This window comes from Oncorhynchus nerka, linkage group LG14 (assembly GCF_034236695.1).
Source record: "Oncorhynchus nerka isolate Pitt River linkage group LG14, Oner_Uvic_2.0, whole genome shotgun sequence".
Classification (NCBI taxonomy): Eukaryota; Metazoa; Chordata; class Actinopteri; order Salmoniformes; family Salmonidae; genus Oncorhynchus; species Oncorhynchus nerka.
In genome coordinates this window covers 69,907,301-69,928,950 of record NC_088409.1, presented here as the reverse complement: position 1 = coordinate 69,928,950, position 21,650 = coordinate 69,907,301, and positions in this window count along the sequence as shown.

The following is a 21,650-nucleotide window of genomic DNA, read 5'->3' as shown; positions in this document are numbered from 1 at the left end:
ACTCAAGAGTTTGGAATAGCATTCCTTCTTACTGCAATTGCGAAATGGAAAATTCGTCTTCCAACAACCGGTTTAGGACAACAATGTTCAACCACGGTGAGTAGTCAATCCAGTCTATATTGGAAGGTGAGTGTGCCAATAACTGGCCTATGCAGGTGTACTCGGAGGAGAATGTCGGAAAACAATTCCTAATTGGTCGGTTTGTTTGCATCGCAGGTGGTTTTGCGTCCTGCTGCGTTTCGTGCGCTCCTTCGTTGGAATCGTACTTATCTAGGCTGGTGTACAGATTGCTGGTAGCACGCGTATTGTTTGTTAAAGTGGTGCCCAGAGGAATGTATAGTTATGCAATAGTTATGTGACACTCGCAACACATCACACTACTAGTTATGGACCAGTAGGAGAGGGGAGGTAAATTACTAGTTTATGCGAAAAATGTATGCCTTCACTTGCAGAGAGAAGTTCCTGGTACACCAGAAATACCCACGAAAACCCGCTCCCTGAGTCGTTACATATTTACTTTAAACAGTGGTCATACATCAGATTTATGGCTTATGCTGTCATGTTGGGCTGAGTTTGACACTTTTAGGCAGAAAAGTAAGTGAAAAAGCCATCAATACCTTCAAGTGATCGACTATGCAGTTTACAAGAGGTGGTGGATATAATTTACTTGTCTAATCTGCATATTGCGTCCGCATGGTCCTAAAGCACACCGTTGCATCGTTATGTATCACATTCCAAGGGCAAAAATGAAATTTCAGAATGTGGTGGGGACATGTTCCCAGTGAAAGTTGCACCCCTGACCATTGCACTGGCTGACGTTTTGGAGAATATCTTTCCTCCAGTTGAATAAAGCCCTTTATTCTCCAGTCAGCCTTTGGGGAAACTGGCTCATCTGTCTACCCTGGTACTCTCTGTATCAGGGTGAGCATTGTTTTTACTCCTGACTAGGTTTTCTCCAATGATGACCTGACTGTTTCTGTAGAGAGCATAGAGTTTCTTTTGCATACATTTATTTAGCATACAACACAAGTCATGGAGTGAATGAACGTTTCACAATTCCACACTGATTGTGTGTACTTGTGCCCAACTAATTATTTTCCTTTTAGTTCTGTGCCCGACGATGCCACCACTGATGGACTGATCTGGTTAGCTCAGACTGTTGCCTTAAGAGAAAGCGGGAACAGAGAGACAGGGGGATATACAGTAACCTCTGAAAGTATTCACACCCCTTGACTTTTTCCACATTTTGTTTTGTTAGTCTGAATTTAAAATTAATTAAATTGAGATGTGTGTCACTGGCCTTCACACAATACCCCATAATGTCAAAGTGGAAGGATTTATTTCAAAATGTTTACAAATGAATAAAAAATAAAAAGCTCAAATGTCTTGCGTCAATAGGTATTCAAACCCTTTGTTATGGCAAGCCTAAATAAGTTCAGGAGTAAAAATGACCTTCACAGGTTCTATGGATGCACTCTGTGTGCAATAATAGTGTTTAACATTTTTGAATGACTACCTCATCTCTGTACCCCACACATACAAATAACGGTCCCCCAGTCGAGCAGTGCATTTCAAATACAGATTCAACCACAAAGACCAGGGAGGGTTTTCAAAGTCTCGTAAAGATGGATACATTTTTTTTTTGAATATCCCTCTGAGTATAATGAAGTTATTAATTACACTTTGGATGGTGTATGAATATACCCAGTCACTACAAAGATACAGGCATTCTTCCTTAATCATTTGCCAGAGAGGAAGGAAACCCTTCAGGGATCAGGCCAATGGTGACTTTAAACAGTTAGAATTGAATGGCTGTGATAGAACTGAGGATGGATCAACAACATTGTGGTTACTCTACAGTACTGACCTAAATGAGAGTGGGGGGAGCCTGTACAGAATAAAAATATTCCAAAACATGCATCTTGGCACTAAAGTAGTACAGCAAACAATAGTGGCAAAGCAATTAACTTTTTGTCCTGAATACAAGGTGTTATGTTTGGGTCAGATACAACATTACGGAGTACCATTTTCAAGCATAGTGGTTGCTGCATCAGGTTATGGCTTGCTTGTAATCTTTAAGGACTGGGGAGTTGTTCAAGATTAAAAAATAAAACACAGAATGGGGAAAAGCAGAGGCAAAATCCTAGAGGAAAACCTGGTTCAGTCTGCTTTCCACCAGACACTGGGAGATGAATTCACCTTTCAGCAGGACAATAACCTTAAACACAAGGCCAAATCTACACTGGAGTTGATAATGGATGTACTTTACTGCAGCCAGCAGAGTCAGCTGACATTCATGTATTCCTTTATATGGTATAAGTAGACTGAAACAGTGGCTTTTTCTCAGTCCATTGTCCCTTTTCCAAATACAGGTTGTAGGTTTTTGTGAGCTCAAGGATCCTCACTAAATTGTATTACTTTCTGAGACCGAGCAAGGTTTTAATTTGGCCACCTTCTTCCTTCCATTTTTAGTTGTCACCGGTCCCTGTTTTATAGTAGCTCAAATTGGAATCTACGACTGTGTAATTAACCCATTTTAACTGATTTAACACATTTAGAAATGGTCTTTCTTAAACGAGTACAAATATAAGACCCAACCTTTTGATACCCAACCCAAAACATTGGGAAGGAACCCTACTACTTCACAGTAAGAAGTTGTAGGTTTTTGTTGTAGGTTTTTGTGAACTCAACGATCCTCACTAAATTGTTAGTACTGCTCTCCCCTGTAGTCCAGCTGGGAAAACATCCAGTAGTGGTAAACTGATGACCAAAGGCCCGAGTTCAAATAGTATTTGAAATCTTACAAATACTTTGAGAGTTTAATTGAGCCTGTCTGAAGTGCCATATGGGGGGGTTAGCAATCTTGTGACTATCCCATTGACTCCACTGCACCAGGCAAGCTCAATCAAGCGTGGCTAAAAGTATTTGTAATCAAATAAATACCATTTGAACCCATGCCTGCTGATGGCCGGTCCAGTCATAGTGGCTAGCGGTGGACATTCCTCAGTGAGCTCTCGTTGGAGAGACGCAGCCATCCCAGACCACTGTGGCCTCACTAACAGCATCATGGTTAGAGAGGCACTCCAATGTAGGTCATCACACAATCCACACTGAAATCAAGAAGGCCAGCCATTATATTATCAGTACAGCCATTGTTACAACAAAATACCAAGTCTATATAATGTATGTACAGTACCAGTCAATAGTTTGGACATACCTACTCATTCCTTGGTTTTCTTTATATTTTCTACATTGTAGAATAATAGTGAAGGCATCAAAACTATGAAATAACACATGGAATCAAGTAGTAACCAAAAAAGTTAAACAAATCCAAAATATATTTTAGATTCTTTTCCCAAGCAAGTCTCTTCTTATTGGTGTCCTTTTTAGTAGTGGTTTCTTTTGCAGCAATTTGAACATGAAGGCCTGATTTCACGCAGTCTCCTCTGAACAGTTGATGTTAAGATGTCTGTTACTTGAACTCTGAAACATTTATTTGGGCTGCAGTTTCTGAAGCTGGTAACTCTAATGAACTTATCCTCCTCAGCAGAGGTAACTCTGGGTCTTCCTTTCCTGTGGCGGTCCTCATGAGAGCCAATTTCATCATAGTGCTTGATGGTTTTTGCGACTGAACTTGAAGAAATGTTCAAAGTCCTTGAAATGTTCTGTATTGACTGACCTAAATGTCTTTAAAGTAATGATGGACTGTCATTCCTCTTTGCTTATTTGAGGTGTTCTTTCCATAAAATGGACTTGGTCTTTCACTAAATAGGGGTGATGTACAGAAGATAGCCCTAACTTGTCACAACACAACTGATTGGCTCAAATGCATTAAGGAAAGATATTAACTTTTAACAAGGAACACCTATTAGTTGAAATGCATTCCAGGTGAGTACCTTGTGATGCTGGTTGAGAGAATGCAAAAAGTGTGCAAAGCTGTCAAGGCAAAGGGTGGGTACTTTGAAGAATATAAAATATATTTAGATTGGTTTAACAATTTTGTGTAAAACACATGGAATCACGTAGTATTTCATCATTTTGATGTCTTCACTATTATTCTGCAATGTAAAAAAATAAAGACAACCCTAGAATGAGTAGTACTCATTCTGGTACTGTATGTAGGCTATCCCCATCTTATAATGAGATGTTATCTGTCTTACTGTCTTGGAAGACATTTTGTGATGCCAATTGCATCAGACTTTGAGGTAACGCATTTTAATCAGTGAAACGGTAGACGGACACAATTTGCTGTAATTCACTTGCAGGGCATTGCAGAGGGACTTTGACCTAAAATAGTATTTTACCCTAAATCTTGTTTTAAAGAGAATGAAAACGTGCATCCTTTTGGTCAGCTGTGGGGATAATTGAGTGAGCGTGGATTAGTAACGGCTGTGTCTGAAGTGATCATAGCACACATACATGGTGGTGGTGTGAGTCTAATCTCCTTATACCAGCTCCACATGTCCCCTCTGCGCTGGAGTGTGTGCTCTGTAGCCTCCATGTAAACCCAGCAGCCCTTTCTCTGCCTTGCTTTACATAGGGGTGCGAGTTGTTAGAAAAAGTATATCATATTAAGAGGTGCATGGAAGGAAAACTGTACTGAATAGAACATCTCCAGCACACTGGTGATTTTGAGTTTCTGTCTCTGCCTTGCTTTCTGTCAGGCTACATTTCCTCAGAAGGCCTGGGTAGGAATTGTGGGTTTGATGTCGCTGGCTGGCACCCAGCTTAAACCTAGAAATATGTCGAGCCGCTGCCCCTTTTGACGTAGTATACTGTGTATAGTATAAGCTGTAAGCACGCACAGTCTCTAGTACACACTCAAGTATGTGTATACTTTTCTCTCCCTCGCACACATTTCATCTATTCATGCGCACACGCATACTTGCTTCCTCACACCCCCCTTGTGTTTTTCTCGCTCTCTCACACATTCTCACACATTGCAATTTGTTTAACAGCTAGTGGCTTTTAATAGCCATCAACAGCTGGTTAGTCAGACATTGTGTCAGCAACGTTGATAAAGATGTTTTTTTTTCTCGTCTCCCTGTGTCTGGCTAACAAGCAGACTATCCAAGAACGAACCACACTGGGAGCTACATCAGTATTATGATTCCGAGGTTATGACACTGAGATGTTATCTCCAGTACATCCTAGCCAAGCCAACACCACAACCTGAACCTAACAGTATCGTATAATCCAGAGCCAGATCAAACACAGGTTGAGATTAACATATGTTATGAACAGTCTCTGGATTTGATGGAATGGAATTTCAGATGTTGTAAATGTTTTCCCTGATTTAATTATTATTTTTTTAATATTTTTTTTTTCTTTTTTTCTTGTATTCATTAACCTGCGTACGTGTGTGGAATCTGGAACCATTTGCTTCTCTACCATCCCATCCAATCTTCCTCTGGACAGATGATGAGGTAAGAAGACAGTTACTATTATTTTTCTTTCTTTTACTCAGCCTCCTACTGTACACATTGCATCACCATTGGTGATGTCGATTGACTGGCCTGATAATGGTCTGGACCAAGAGGTCAATAAAAATAAGCATTTGAAGATTTGCTTGAACTTTTGAACTACTGAATAGGCCTGCAAGTGACTGATAACAACTTGGAATTTTGGTGAAAGGGAAGATATCTGTAGTAGGGGAAAGGGAAAATGTAATTTTTGACAGTGGCAGGTGTTGATTTGGGTAATGAATGTTTGAGAGGATTTGTGTTTGCCTCCACATAAAAGGTGTTCTGCTGTGTGGAAATGGGTGTGGTCGGTGTTGAACCCAGTTTTTCTAGTCTCGTCCCAAGCAAGGTGACAGCTGAGACGAGCACCAGGTCTGTTTTTGACCCCATGTATGTATGCGAGTGTGACGGCACCAACAATTCCACTGTCCGTAGCTTCCCGTGAGGGATGGCGCCCGGTCACACTCATACAAACACACATCCCAGTGTTGTCAACATCCCACGGCCCTACAGCTGTTTGGAGGGAGAGGTTTATTTCCAAACACAGTAGACAGACCTCTCTGAGGACAGGAGAAGAAGAGGAGAGGGTAGCTGAGGAGGGGAGTGGGTCTGTATGAGTATGTGAAGGAGCTGTTCCTTCCTCTAAGCACCATTCCTTACCCCTGGGATGCAAAGCTACTGTAACTGCTGCAGCACCGAGAGGGAACGCCCAGAGAGGAATTCTCAATTCTCTAATTCTCAAATTCAGTCCTGAGCTACAAAGAGAGTAGAGAGCCACGTGATTGAGTCATGAGCTAGAGAGCCACTGGATCTACTGGGGTTTAAGCAAAAGACCCTTCTGGGTATGAGAGAAGATCGATGTTGAGGTCTTCAGATCCATGAATGCATTAAACTTCACTGATGGTTTGACCACAAAGCACAAACTTCAGCTCTGCAGTGTAGCCTATACTCTTCCACTGTGACCATCCCTGGCTTCAGCCCAGCCCATGCTGGACTCTGGGGTGTGGTGGGGAGAGAGGGTGACTGTGGTTTCCTCTCTCTCTAGTTGTGAAAAAACCCACGCATACAAACACACTCTCCGAGTGATGATGTCATCACTGTCCCTGGACGGTGCCAGTTCTGGGCAGGGAAGCACAGCGACTAACCACAGATCTCTTCACTGTCAACGAGAACCAGCGTTTCTCTCTCTCTCCTCTCTTTTGTGTGTGTGTTGGTCTGTCTGTGGCTTATAGTCAACCCAGCATTAGGCCTATATCCCTCGCCTTCAATTACAGCCTGTCACTGTGGCCATGGTGGAATGAAGAGGCTATAGTTAGACTTTATTAGCCTATTAGCTACTACAGTGGATGGATGCTGGGTGTTTTCCATCCCTGTGTGTGCCTGCCACTGGGTATCCTGCGGATGTCAAATGTGTCTGTAGCCACACCCTGTCCATCCCTTGCATGATTGACAGCTGTAAACCAGTGGTGCCAGTTAACAGTGACAATGCCTGTAAAAATAAAAATAGATGTGTGAGGTGTTGCCACCAAGCATGCCTAGCTAGGCATGGGTGGTACAGGTTGGTTTTGATATCATCATTTGCTATTGATGTGCTGTAACTACTCAAAAGTACTTTGATCTAGATCAGGCCATTATCAACTATAGTGCAACCATTGTTCCCTTATTTTTTTCAGGTGAATTTTAGTTCTGCTGAGAGCAAACTTGAATGTTGGGAAAATTCTGTGCAACTTCAAGTGCATGTTTACTGTTAACACCGGAGGCTCTACCCACTTTAAGTTAGTTAACAGTGGCCAAGTAGGCTACTGTGGCTATTTGATCATAATGTAGACCTACCACAGTGGCCTACCATCAAAAACAATGGAGAATATGTATCCCATAACATTTTAACATGGAAATAGCTGTTCTATCTCTTGTAGGAAGTAATCACTCCCCTATTGCTGAGGGGAGTGACTACAAATGATGTATAACTGGGCTAATAACTCACTAACTAGCAAAGGATATGAACAAAATGTGCACACGTGGCTACATACGCTTGTTTTGAGATCAAAGCAAAGCTGTATCTACTCAAGACCACAGCTGTAAATACAGTCCAGTTAGAAGTAACCTCCACAGATCCATATAGGCCTACTGTAGCTCTGATTGGCTATGCCGCACCAGTCTGTGTAGAGTACGGGCTGAGTCGTATGCAACAGAACACAATTGCCACAGTAAAGGGAACCGTTGATAGGGTTAACTAAACAGGGAAAACTCTAGAAGGTTGAGTGTAGTTCAGTCTTGTGCTTCTCTCCGTGGGCTTGTATTTATTCTGCGCTCTGAGCGACTGTCGGGGCTACTGCACCATGCAGAGGACCCATGCCAAACAATGGAGCCATTCTACTTCATATCACCAGGCTTTGGGTCACTAGTTAAGTGGGTGGCGTACTGTCACTGCTACCGGAGTTGTCATTGTGTGTTCATCTCAGTGGGGAAGTGCTTGGGCTTAATTCTTCTCTCAGCTCTGTCTGGGGAAATGTGGCGTGTGATTGTGACATTGCGATTCGGACACCAAGTCTCTAGCTGTGGCGGTGGCATTTTGTGACAGACCACCCTCAGGCTCACAGTTTGACACCAGGGTAGGGACACAATCGAGTTAGGGAGCTGCAAGACACGCAACACCCCACTGCGACACCCAAGGTTGTGGGAAGTCAAGAGCAGAGTGAAACTAAGTTAAAAGTGTCTATGAAAAACTTAGAATCAGCTCTCCGTGAGTCTGAATGGATCCTCAGTTGAAGTTATCTAACCACCACTAAAGTGTCTGCCTCTCTCATGTCAGGAGTTAAGAATGTGTCAATGTGGAACTTACAATGATTTACTACACTACAGTACACATCACTATTCCTTGTCTCCTGTCTCCACCTCTAGCCTCCATGTAGCAGAGTGGTGTGGTCCATTGTTACTGAACTTCTCTAAAACCACCACCTTTATTTTCTGCCTCAGTGCCTCTGTCATCTCTCTGTCCCTGCTGAAGGCTGCTGAGGATGGGCTGTTCCTTCTCCTCCATTACGAGAAAGCACTACACCTTTTTGAGTGCAGATCTACATCTGTCTGCCCCTCACCCCTTTCCTCCCCTCTCTCGCCCTATCTCCCTCCCTCTTTCTGCCCTACACCCCCCCCTCCCCTCTCTATGGGAGACCGGGGTAGAGAATTAACTGGACCCATAAATCCACCCCAGGGGATGCTGGGTAATGAGACGACACTAATGACCACCTCCAGGTTGTTTTGATGCTAGAGCACATAACCCTTTCAATGCCTTGAAGGATGTTTTGTTGTCATGGATATGTAGCTGTGTCTAGCACCTGAAAGAATATCCTCTTGATGGACAATAAACATTGTCATTATCAATGTTCCTAATTTGTTTCCATATGGAAGTGGTATGATATAGATTTGAAATACAAGTCAAGCTGGATGTGAAGTCAGACGAAGGCTCAACACTTTACAACCTCACTTCCTGTGATCAGTCACTACTTCCTGTCCCGACTAGGGCCTGTTAGTTCAGCAGACTCGGGGCTCTGTCCCCATCCGGCTCCACAGATGTCCCATGTCAGTTTGAGGCCACCTCTGGCCCTATTTGAGCCTCCATTCCCCAGGCTTTCAGTCGACCCGGACATTCCTTGGAACCCCCAAAGAAGTGGCCCCAGCAGCCCTTGCCAAGCCTCTCCCCTCCGTCCCCGCACCAGAGGGGCCTGGCTATAAATATACCCCAGCTCGATTCCCATGGCCCGTACTGAGGTCCCAGCAGTCACCAAGCAGGCTAGAGGGTGGGGGGGGTACCACCAGGCTTGAACCAGAGAAGCCACCATCCTGCTCAAGCTATGAGGTCCGTAAGTCCTCTGCGGTGTAAATGTCTAGGTCAATTTCTTTCTTTCTTTGAAGGACGAGCCTTAAAACATGTCTGTTGTCCATTTATCCTTGTTGACATACAGTATGTTGGGTAGTTTTCTGACAGTATTTGGAGCTGCAGAGAACGCGGATGTCTGGTCTGCGTTACCCTCATCTATTCTGGGTTGAGCTGAATTCTCTTCTCTAGAGTTGGATTTGTTATGTTATGTTATGCTCTGGATAAGAGCGTCTGCTAAATGACTTAAATGTTATGTAGCTGCATTTTCACACACAACACATGCTAAATTCCAGTAACTTCTAGATTTGGGTTAAAGTGGGTTTTGGGGGAATCCTTTTCAATCCCAGCAACTAATGTTTACTACAAACCAACAACAAACACATTCTTTGCATGCATGCTCTGGGCTCTCATTCTATCTGACAAACTCCCAGTATATATGCCATTGCTGAGTTCTATATAGGCTGAATTCCCATGTAAGCTGTGTATTACAGAGCGAGTTAGATGGGAGGATTGATTGACTGTTGTGAGTGCTGAGATTTGAGGCTCCGAAACAGACACCCAATCCTGTCAGTCTGCCTTATGGGGATGTAGTAAGTGACAGAACACTAACTACAACGCTGCTCTCTGCAGTCTAACATCCAGACAGACTGAGTCACTCCCTGTCAGACTGAGACAGTGGTATATCTGATCTGCAGTATGTTAACTACACATGACCTGTCTGTGAGATCCTGTTTAAGCTAATAAGACTGGCTGAGACAGATTTGTGAAGCAGTTGGTGTAGAACCGTTACTGACATCTCTCTGTGGTTGTTCATGAACCAAACAATGTTTCTAACATGTAATTGCTGCACAAAGATCCCTCAATGGAGTGTGACAATGATCTCTGAGAATTTCTTTAGTCTCAGCCTCTCGGGAATAAACCTCAACAACAAACCCAAGTCTGGCGTGTGTGTGTGTGTGTGTGTGTGTGTGTGTGCGTGTGTGTGTGTGCGTGTGTTTACGAGATGCGGTAACAGGTGGCGCTTCCGGAATCAGCACGACGGCAATGCTTAATGCTACCCAGCTGCAGCCACACCCCTAACCACTTCCAGATGCACCAGGTCAGCATATGGAAATGCCAGGCGAGAAAGATGGAGGATAATCAAGAGAATGATAGATGAGGAGAAGAGTGGATGATAGACAAAGAGAAGAGTGGCAAGCAGATGAAGAGCATAGAGGAGAGGGACCAGGGACCACACCAACTAAGCCACTGGCATCCAGTGTGCCTAGACTGAACCAAACCACTAGTTACTCAATAGTCATTCCATCCCACCCATCAGAGACAGGAGGGCAGCTCCTGCATGGTGACGATTTAGAGGCTTGGTGTAGTAGCATGGAATGCGGTAGCGTGCTGTGACATGATGACAGGAGGGAGGTAGGGATGATGGGAAAAGAGTGTAGACGGCACCATTTTTGTATGGGAACATTAGGATGTGATGTTTTGGTGGCGCTACTACATTTAATAGTCAGATAACATGTCTTCAATGCGATGACACTGGTATTGGAGGCTAGACTGATTCACAGGCCAGCCACAGAACTCCCATGGAGTCTCAGCCCAGTGAAGTGTGTAGGGGGGCAGTAGCAATAGTAGAAGTCAGTCAGTGAGGTGTGTAGGGGGGCAGTAGCAATAGTAGAAGTCAGTCATTGAGGTGTGTAGGGAGACCGCAGCGGTAGAAGTCAGTCATTGAGGTGTGTGTGATCCGTGTTTTTTCCTTGATTTTGAACGGCCGCCCTTTGAAACTTCAAGTTGCCACACTACCCTCCCTGTCATTTAGACCCAGCCAAAATAAACAGGAGACTCCAGCATCTCTATATATACACACACACACACACACACACACACCTCTCACACACACCCTCTGTACCACACACACACGCCACTCCATCCCACTCACTCAAACACACGGCTCATAAAACTGCACCTGGTCCTAGCCTGGCTCCATTACACATGGGATAGATCGCCCACACTGTTTACATCTAGTCCAATACTGTATCCCTGCATGTACTGCTGTAGGTGTGTCTCAATACTGTATCCCTGCATGTACTGCTGTAGGTTTGTCTCAATACTGTATCCCTGCATGTACTGCTGTAGGTGTGTCTCAATACTGTATCCCTGCATGTACTGCTGTAGGTGTGTCTCAATACCGTATCCCTGCATGTACTGCTGTAGGTGTGTCTCAATACTGTATCCCTGCATGTACTGCTGTAGGTTTGTCTCAATACTGTATCCCTGCATGTACTGCTGTAGGTTTGTCTCAATACTGTATTCCTACCTGTACTGCTGTAGGTGTGTCTCAATACTGTATCCCTGCATGTACTGCTGTAGGTTTGTCTCAATACTGTATCCCTGCATGTACTGCTGTAGGTGTGTCTCAATACGGTATCCCTGCCTGTACTGCTGTAGGTGTGTCTCAATACTGTATCCCTGTCTGTTAGGGTTGACCCCAGGTAGTTGACTGGCCGATTGTTTTGCTGTTGGTCAACAGAGATTGTTTTAGTCGCTCGGTAACAGAGATGTTTTTATGCTTTTGATTCGAAAATGTGATTGATGATTGGAATCTCCAATTGCAGAGCCTCCAGAGGCCAAATGGAGCTCTGTACCACACCGCCACGCGCCTCCCAAATGTTTTAACAATGCGGAGGGCTCTGTACAGCTCTGCATTGACATGATTGGTTGACGGTCGGTGGGGACAGAATGTAGAAAACGCTCACTTTTTTGACAACCGCTCTGCACTGCTCCGCGAAGTGCAAGAAGTATGAATTCCCTAACTTCTGCTGAGGCCATATCACCATAAATGTTGTATGGCCAATGCAGACTTCGGATTGACCATGCGCTCAGATGCACAATGCACTCTCTCCAGAATGCGCTCTTTCCTGACAATTTGTGCACATTCATTGTTTCATAACTTGTGTGAATTGTTTGCATTTGATTGTTAGTGTCTATCAATTCCCCATTACATATCACCAGTAATACATGCACTGTTCATTCCTATCATTTCTAATCTACAATGTTTGTTACTTTGGTTATGGTCATTTCTGTTAAAGCATTCAATATCATTATTCCGGTCTTCACCTCAAACCGTGAGCAAATGAGAATTACAATAGTTCCTCAATGTATTTAAAAAGCATTTCCAGCTCTCTCCCTTCCAATAACCACTCGGCGTGAAAGGGGATAAAATAGGCCTACCTGATTTCTTCTTATTTTGCTTGACTTGGACTGAAATGGGTTCAGGTACTCATTTTGGGTGCTGGAACTGTTTATATTTGGGTGCAGGAGCTCCACAGTACTTTTGAGCTAATATTCTATAAGAGGAACAGGAGCTCAATCAGAACCTTTTGAGGTGCCGGTACTCAGCCCCAGTGAGCTCCTGCCCAAGTCCAGCACTGATTCTTATCCCTTGCATAAATAGCCTACAGCTGTGTCTGTCCCGAGCTCACTGTTGGGGAAACTCTGAGGGCCCAGAATATTTTATACAATGTTTCAAGTTCATTGGCTGCACATGGCTTGTCTGCAATGGGATTTATATGATATTTATTTTTATCAGGATGTTTAATTCTTGGAGGCTGCAATGTTTTTATTTGTTGGCTCTATGTAGGCTATTTTTTACATGGTTGGCAATGCAATAGAAGTTACTTTTTAGGTTTGCATAATTTTCATATAGAATTTTGATTAACCACATGACAATGATTTTGAGCTATGGAGACGTTTCATTTATAATAAACCTTTTCACATTTGCTTTTGAAAACCATAACTGGCACACAGATTGGTAGATATGGTACGATAAATTGGCATTTGACATGAAAGGTTGCCAACTCCTTGTGTAGCCTATTATTGGCAACTTCGGGAGAGTAATGGCAGAATCTGCGAAAGCCAGCAGGAGCGGGAGGAGAACAGTTGGGTCAGGTTAATGTTTTCCCTCCCTTTCCCTGCTTATCTAGATCTCTGGCACCCTCTTGAGGCTTGTCTTATTTCATCAAACCATAAGCTTTAAGCATCAGACAAGCTCAATGCATATAGTTGATTTTATTCGAACACAAGGTGTGTCTATATATGGAAAAAATATGATCGATTGTTTGAAAGAACATGGTTTTTTTGTGTTTTGGGGGGGGCAGCCCTACTGTCTAAGGTTCAGTATTACAAATCTACAGTCAGCCTCATACACACAGACAAACCTACAGTAGTACAGACAGGGATACAGTATTGAGACCAACCTACAGTATGGCTGTCCCCAACAACAACAATCTATATACAGTTGAAGTTTACATACACTTTGGTTGGAATTATTAAAACGCGTTTTTCAACCACTCCACAAATTTATTTTTAACAAACTATAGTTTTGGCAAGTCAGTTAGGACATCGACTTTGTGCATGACAAGTAATTTTTCCAACAATTGTTTAGACAGATTTATTTCACTTATTCACTGTATCACAATTCCAGTTGGTCAGAAGTTTACATACACAGTTTACTGTGCCTTTTAAACAGTTTGGAAAATTCCTGAAAATGATGTCATGGCTTTAGAAGCTTCTGATAGGCTAATTGACATCATTTGAGTCAAAGTAGAAGTTCAAATTGTTTGGCTACAGACCTGAATCGTAGGACAGAACTCTGCAGGCTGTCTTTGCGGTAGATTGCAACACCGCCCCTTTTAGCCGTTCTATCTTGTCTGAAAATGTTGTAGTTAGGGATGAAAATTTCAGATTTTTTGGTGGTCTTCCTAAGCCAGGATTCAGACACGGCTAGAACATCCGGGTTGGCAGTGTGCTAAAGCAGTGAATAAAACAAACTTAGGGAGGAGGCTTCTAATGTTAACATGCATGAAACCAAGGCTATTACGGTTACAGAAGTGATCAAAAGCGAGCGCCCGGGGAATAGGAGTGGAGCTAGGCACTGCAGGGCCTGGATTCACCTCTACATCACCAGAGGAACAGAGGAGGGGTAGGATAAGGGTACGGCTAAAAGCAATGAGAATTGGTCGTCTAGAACGTCTGGAACAGAGAGTAAAAGCAGGTTTCTGGGTGCGATAAAATAGCTTTAAGGTATAATGTACAGCCAAAGGTATGGTAGGATGTGAATACAGTGGAGGTAAACCTAGGTATTGAGTGATGATGAGCGAGATATTGTCTCTAGAAACATCATTGAAACCAGGTGATGTCATCGCATGTGTGAGTGGTGGAACTGAATGGTTGGATAAGGTATAGTGAGCAGGGCTAGAGGCTCTACAGTGAAATAAGCCAAAATACTTATTTTCTACCATAATTTGCAAATAAATTCATTAAAAATCCTACAATGTGATTTTCTGGATTTTCTTTCTAATTTTGTCTGTAATAGTTGTAGTGTACCTATGATAAATTACAGGCCTCATCTTTAAGTGGGAGAACTTGCACAATTGGTGGCTGACACAATACTTTTTTGCCCCACTGTAAAGCTGAAATAAATCACTCTCTCTACTATTATTCTGACATTTCACATTCTTAAAATAAAGTGGTGATCCTAACTGACCTTACTGGGATTAAATGTCAGGAATTGTGAAACATTTCGTTTTAAATGTATTTGACTAAGGTGTATGTAAACTTCCGACTTCAACTGTATATGCACAAGTTCTGACATCAGAAACCAAACCACAAAGCCATCATTTGTAAATATTTACAACATATGTAGTGTTCCATGCAGGGCTGGCTACGGCTGGGTTACTTTATGTAATAAAATCGGTAGCGGCCAGTCTAATCCCAGCCTTCGTCTTTTGACAGATGGTTTTTCATAAAAGTTGACATTTCTGTAATTATCAATATTACTTACTTAGACAGATTCCCTGCCACAGACAGTTGGGCTGTGTTTGTATAAGATTAGAGTTTTGTTGAAATAGAGTATCAACAGGAATTTGATCTGCTCCTTCTGGCTACTGTTCTATTCATCTGTAATAACAATACATACAGTATCTTTTGTAGCACCATCCCTGTCTGACTGTCTGTGCTGACAAGAATGACATGTTAGCCTTATGTGAGTAATGAGGACCACATTGCAGTTGTTTTACCTGTCCTGTGTCTGTCCCAATGTCTGATTTGAAAATATGAATCCAAAGAAGTGTCCAGTCACTTTTCTCAGTTTGTGTGATGGAGCCAGCGACATATTGTGATTTGCATGTGTTTTGGTAGTGAGTGACTGGGGTGCAGAACAACACTCAGTGAATTCACGTGAGTTGATGTTGATTCTTCAAAGGTTCGTCGAAGGGTACAGCGAGGACGCGGACCATGGATGCCCAGTCCTGGGTTTACATTTTTAAACACCTACTAAAGACATTTTTCAACTAATTGTGTCCTCATTTCAACCAGTAAAACTTCTTAAACCTCTTCCATCTCTCTTTTTAGAGTCATTTAAGGGGAGCTGGGAAAACATCCGGGCAGGAGACCGACTGCTAGGTCTAGGGTCAGAGTAGCGGTGACCTCTATCAAAGAACGGGTCCCGGAGTTCACCTAACTATGATGTTCTCTCTGGTCTCTCCAATTCAATGTCCTCTCCAGTCAGTTTCAAAGGGAATGTCTTAGGATAGACAAATGATAAGTGTTTGACAAATAGCTTGATAGAAAATGATTGATGAAACTTAAACCTGGTCTGAAGAATGTGGTGGTTAAGCAACAAAACCGACGCATGCTGAACTATGGGGCAAAACCGACTGGGTTGACTTAGATTGTTGACATGTAAACAATAGTTTCCAATGTTTATTAAAAACATAAATAAAGTTGCACAATGAGCACTTGTCTCTCAAATACATCGTTAGTTGTTGGTTAGCTAACTACCTAACACATTTTTGTCATATTAGCAAAGACGTTAAGTCAGTCAAACGCAACAAAAACATGATATCAAGAACAAGATCAAACGAGCCACTTGGCAATTTCTTGTCTTTGTTGCTAGCAATCTGGCCATCCATAACAGCACACTGATTTCAGCCCCTTTTTGAAGTGTGCGCATAGTTTTCATGACATTGTCAGCTCTAAGTCACCCTCTTTCCTCAGAATGTACCGTGTGTGACAACATTAGCTGCAGTACCCTCTTAGTGGCATGATTTCCACCATCCATGAATCTCAAATCAAATTTTATTGGTCACATATACATTTACCAGATGCTATTGTGAATGTAGCGAAATGCTTGTGTTCCTAGCTCAAACAGTGCAGTAATATCTAACAATACACAAATATAAAAGTAAAATAAATATTAGGACGAGCAACGACGGAGTAGTATTGACTAAAATACAGTATATACATACATATGAGAGGAGTAAAGCAGTATGTAAACATCAGTGACTAGTGTTCCATTATTAATGTGGCCAGTGATTCTATGTATATAGGGCAGCAGCCTCTAAGTTGCATGTTTGAGTAACCGGGTGGTAGCCGGCTAGGGATGGCCATTTAACAGTCTGATGGACTTGAGAGAGAAGCTGTTTTTCAGTCTCTTGGTCCAAGCTTTGATGCATCTGTACTGACCTCGCCTTCTGGATGATAGCAAGGTGAACAGGCCGTGGCTTGGGTGGTTAATCTTTTTGGCCTTCCTGTGACGACAGCAGATGCTGTAGGTGTCCTGGAGTGCAGGCAGTGTGACACGTTGGGCAGACGGTACCACCCTCTGGAGAGCCCTGCGGTTTCGGAAGGTGCAGTTGGCATACCAGGCGGTGATACAGTCTGACAGGATGCTAACAATTGTGCGTCTGTAAAAGTTTGAGGTTCTTAGGGGTCAAGCCAAATTTCTTCAGCCTCATGAGGTTAAAGAGGCACTGGTGCGCCTTCTTCACCACACTGTCTGTGTGGGTGGACCATTTCAGATTGTCAGTGATGTGTACGCTGAGGAACTTGAAGCTTTCCACCTTCTCAACTGCTGTCCCATCGATGTGGATAGGGGGGTGTTCCCTCTGCTGTTTCCTGAAGTCCATGATCATCTCCTTCATTTAGTTTACTTTGAGGGAGAGGATATTTTCCTGGCACCACTCTGCCAGGGCCCTCCCCTCCTTCCTGTAGGCTGTCTTGTCATTGTTGGTAATCAGATCTACTACCGTTGTGTCGTCTGCAAACTTGATTGAATTTGAGGCGTGCGTGAACGGAGAGTCCAGGATGGGGCTGAGCACGCACCCTTTTTGGGCCCCTGTGTTGAGGATCAGCGAAGTGGAGGTGTTTCCTACCTTCACCATCTGGGGGTGGCCCAGGACCCAGTTGCAAAGGGCGGGGTTCAGATCCAGGGCACCGAGCTTAATGATGAGCTTTGAGGGTACTATGGTGTGCTGAGCTATAGTCAATGAATAGCATTCTTACATAGGTATTCCTCTTGTCCAGATGGGATAGGGCAGTGCGACGGCGATTGCATTGTCTGTGGATCTATTGGGGCGGTAAGCAAATTGAAGTGGGTCTAGGGCAGATTTTGAAATTCAATGGAGACTCTTATTTGGGGGGACCAATTTGTTTTGTTAAAATCATTTTGCAGGGGCCTTCCGAGTGGCGCAGCAATCTGAAGAGTGATTACAGATCCGGGTTCGATCCCAGGCTGTGTCACAGCTGGCCGTGACTGGGAGACCCATGAGGCGGCCGCACAATTGTCCCAGCGTCATTCGGGTTTGGCAGGCTGAGATTTTCTTGTCCCATCGCGCTCTAGCGACTCCTGTGGTGTGGGGGGCCGAGCGCAATGCATGCTGACACAGTCGCCAGGTGTACAGTGTTTCCTCCGACACATTGGTGCGGCTGGCTTCCGGGTTAAGTGGACATTCTGTCAAGAAGCAGTGCTGCTTGGCTGGGTCGTGTTTCGAAGGACGCATGGCTCTCAACCTTCGCCTCTCCTGAGTCCGTATGGGAGTTGCAGCGATGGGACAAGACTACCAATTACCAATTGGATACCATGAAATTGGAGAGAAAGGGGGTAAAAAGCATGGATTCCAATTTTTCAGACCAGTGTTGAATAGACCTTAGCACAGGTACTTCCTGTGAGTTTCTGCCTATATGAAGGGAGGCACAAAATGGAGTCGTTATCTGATCTGGGCCTTGTAGGCTGCTCAAAGGTGAATAGCAGTGATCTAGTGTTTTTCCTAAGCGAGTACTACTGTCAATGTGTTGGTTGAACTTCAGTAGCTTTTTTTCTCTAATTTGCTTTAAGTTCTTCAGCTACAATAAATGCTGCCTCAGGCAATGTGGTTTCCAGTTTGCATAAAGTCCAGGGTAGTTCTTTGAGGGCCGTCGTGGTATCTGCTTGAGGGGGAATATACACGGCTGTGCCTATAACCGAAGATAATTCTGTTGGGAGGCAATATGGTCTGCATTTGATTGTGAAGTATTCTAGGTCGGGTGAACCAAAGGACTTGAGTTTCTGTATGTTATCACACCATGAGTAGTTAATCATGAACCATACAGCCCTGCCTTCCTCCTTCCTGGAGAGTTCATTATTCCTGTCTGCGTGATGAGAACCCAGCTGGAACCCACTATTAGTAATGCCTGTTACGGGGGTGCACACAGGGTGATCTTATTGCTACTGCTGTGATCAATTATTCATTATCATTGCATCCTGTCTGGGTATTGTTCTGTAGATTGCACAGCAGGGTGTTTGTTTTAAAACCAACCCCAAAAATGTGTGTGTGCACGCACAAACAGTGTTGGGACGCCCAGAGTGAATGGTAATCAGAGAGAGAGCTTTCCCAATCTACCCAGCTTTGCTTGTTGTAAGCCCCTTGTAAGTCACTAATTCCAAGAGGACTTTGGGTAAACCATACCCCTCCTTCTCCCCTCTGTTCCCCTTAGCAGGGGGGCTCAGCAGCACCATGAATTCATACTACAGGTAGAGATCCAGGGAAATTGGAACCCTCGCTCACACACATCCTGAGATTTGTGAAACTTGAAACACATCTGCACCCGAACACACATCCCTTAGTGGTGTCATCAGTAGAGTAAGAGGGGATCTGACTCCAACTCCAGTCTCTCTTGTTGAGATGGACTGGAGAGGGTTCGGATGAGACTCTTTAGTCTGGTTTGGTGTGTCATCTTCACAACATCACAGAACTAGAAATGACCCTGAGGTATAGCCCTGCTGTTGATCCATCGTGTGTGTGGATAAGTTGACATGGAACTGTCAATTTCTTGAGATGGCAGGAAAAGAAGGTAAGGTTGGTTGGCAGAAGTCAAGCAAATGATGTCCCGTCTGCATTTGATTTATGCCCTGACCATTTGGTATGGTGGTGTTAGGCACATAACGCTTTCAGCTCACTCTGTCATACTTCTACTGAACGGCTCAGTTATAATTATTGCTGGATATACACATGCGCGCACGCACACACACACCTGCCTTTTGTTTGTGAATGCCTTCGATGTGCAAGTGTACTATACACACACACATCTCAATTACTGTATTTCAAGAAACTCTGGAATTTTAAGTGTTCTGGAATGTCCTCTATTGTTCCTCCACCATGGAAACAGGATTAAGTTTTCTATGAGCAGAGATGTAAATGGAATGCCCTAAGTGTCTTACTGCAGCACAACTCTCCTCTGCCAGAGAGGAATGCAGTCAGACGCCACTCCACCTGTTCCACTGCTGTCACGATGACGGAAGACTGGCACCGGCCCATCTACGATATCTATGTAACCATTGAATGTGACCAGTCAGTGTTGAGTACAGAATGAAACCCAACTGGCAAGCCATAGAAGTTGGACACATGACTGAGGAGGAGGGTCTATACTGTGTGTGTTTTCATCCCATGACCACAGGGGAGAGTGGATTACTGATTGGGTTAGGAATGACAGTTGGGTTCGGTCAATTGGTCGTTCTTTAAAGGATAGTAAGGCACAGCTCTTCTAAAAATGACCCCTGTGGATATTTTGAAACTATTACTTTTTCTTGTTGGGACATTGTTCTCTCTCGGAATAGTTGCACCATGAGTGGGCCTGGAGAGCGAAACACTGGCATAACATCACATCATAAGACGGTGCATGTCAAACACACATTACACAAACAAAGCAAACCTCGTAATGACCAAGATTCCTGTGTGGTTCCAAGAAGCAGTTAAATATGTTTATTCTGTCACAAAATTAGGTATATTTTTGTGTTAACAGTTTTGGAAGTTTTTCTGTTCCAAAAACAGACTGTGAATATGGCCCCATGGTTGTTTTGGTACATTTTGCTATGACAAGTTAAACATCTTTGGACAAGTTGAACTCATTTAACAGTTGCTTCTGTTTCACATAGGTCTACCCTCTAGCTATTATTCTATGGCTGTTTTCAGAATACCTTTTGGCAGTGTTAAGTTCTTCTGCCTTTGACGTGAGGCACAAAGCCCTCTGCGAGCCCTCTCTCTCCTGCCCTCTTTGACCATGACACTTTAGCTTTAAGCGGCAGCTGTATAAGTGTGACCACGAGGCAGCATTTGGAGCAGATTTGGAGTGAAGTAACAGGATGGATTTTCTCCTTCCGTTTGCCTGCTCTCTTCTCCCTGCTTGCACTGGGACTGGCTTGGCCCATCGTGCCAGGTCTGCTTGGGACTGGGTGAGAGGCTTGCTCAAACTCTAACGTCTGGACTTTAAACTATTAATAGAGTTAAAGCCTGAGAATTCAGACTGAGGTCAGCAGCATTGAGATTCCTGCTCCAACAGAGGAGATCCATCCACTTTTATATGATATGATGCATTGTTTTAAATGGTTGAGTTATTAATACATGAACTTTTACTGATAATGTTGTAGGACCCATTTTTTGCTAGTAGGCAGAAATGCCCCCTACAACAATGGTTTCATAGATGAAAGACAACGGAATCCACACTGGTTTCACACGTTATCCATCCGTCAGTAAAGGACCTACAGTGCATTTGGAAAGTATTCAAAGACAAAAAAAAAATGTTTTTTAGACATTTTTGCAAATTTATAAAAGACATACCTTTACATCAGAACCTTTGCTATGAGACTCGAAATTGAGCTACAGTGCATCCTGTTTCCATTCATCATTCTTGATGTTTCTACAATTGAGTCCACCTGTGGTAAATTCAATTGATTGGACATTGTCACGTAGACTGGGCCAGAAGGCTAAACTGAAAAACCTAACCTCTATCAAATAAAAAGATGGCGGAGCCGCAAAAGTACTTGTTTATTTACATAGTGAATCCCGAAGAAAAACAGTACTGCCATCCAAAGTATCCATTATGGGGACAGCTTAAAAACAATGCTCCCCCATCGACAGCTCAATCCCAAAATGGCTCCCCCTTGAACGAAAGAGGCTCATTTTGTAGGGGAAGCCCCTCCCATCAGAACATATCATTACCTA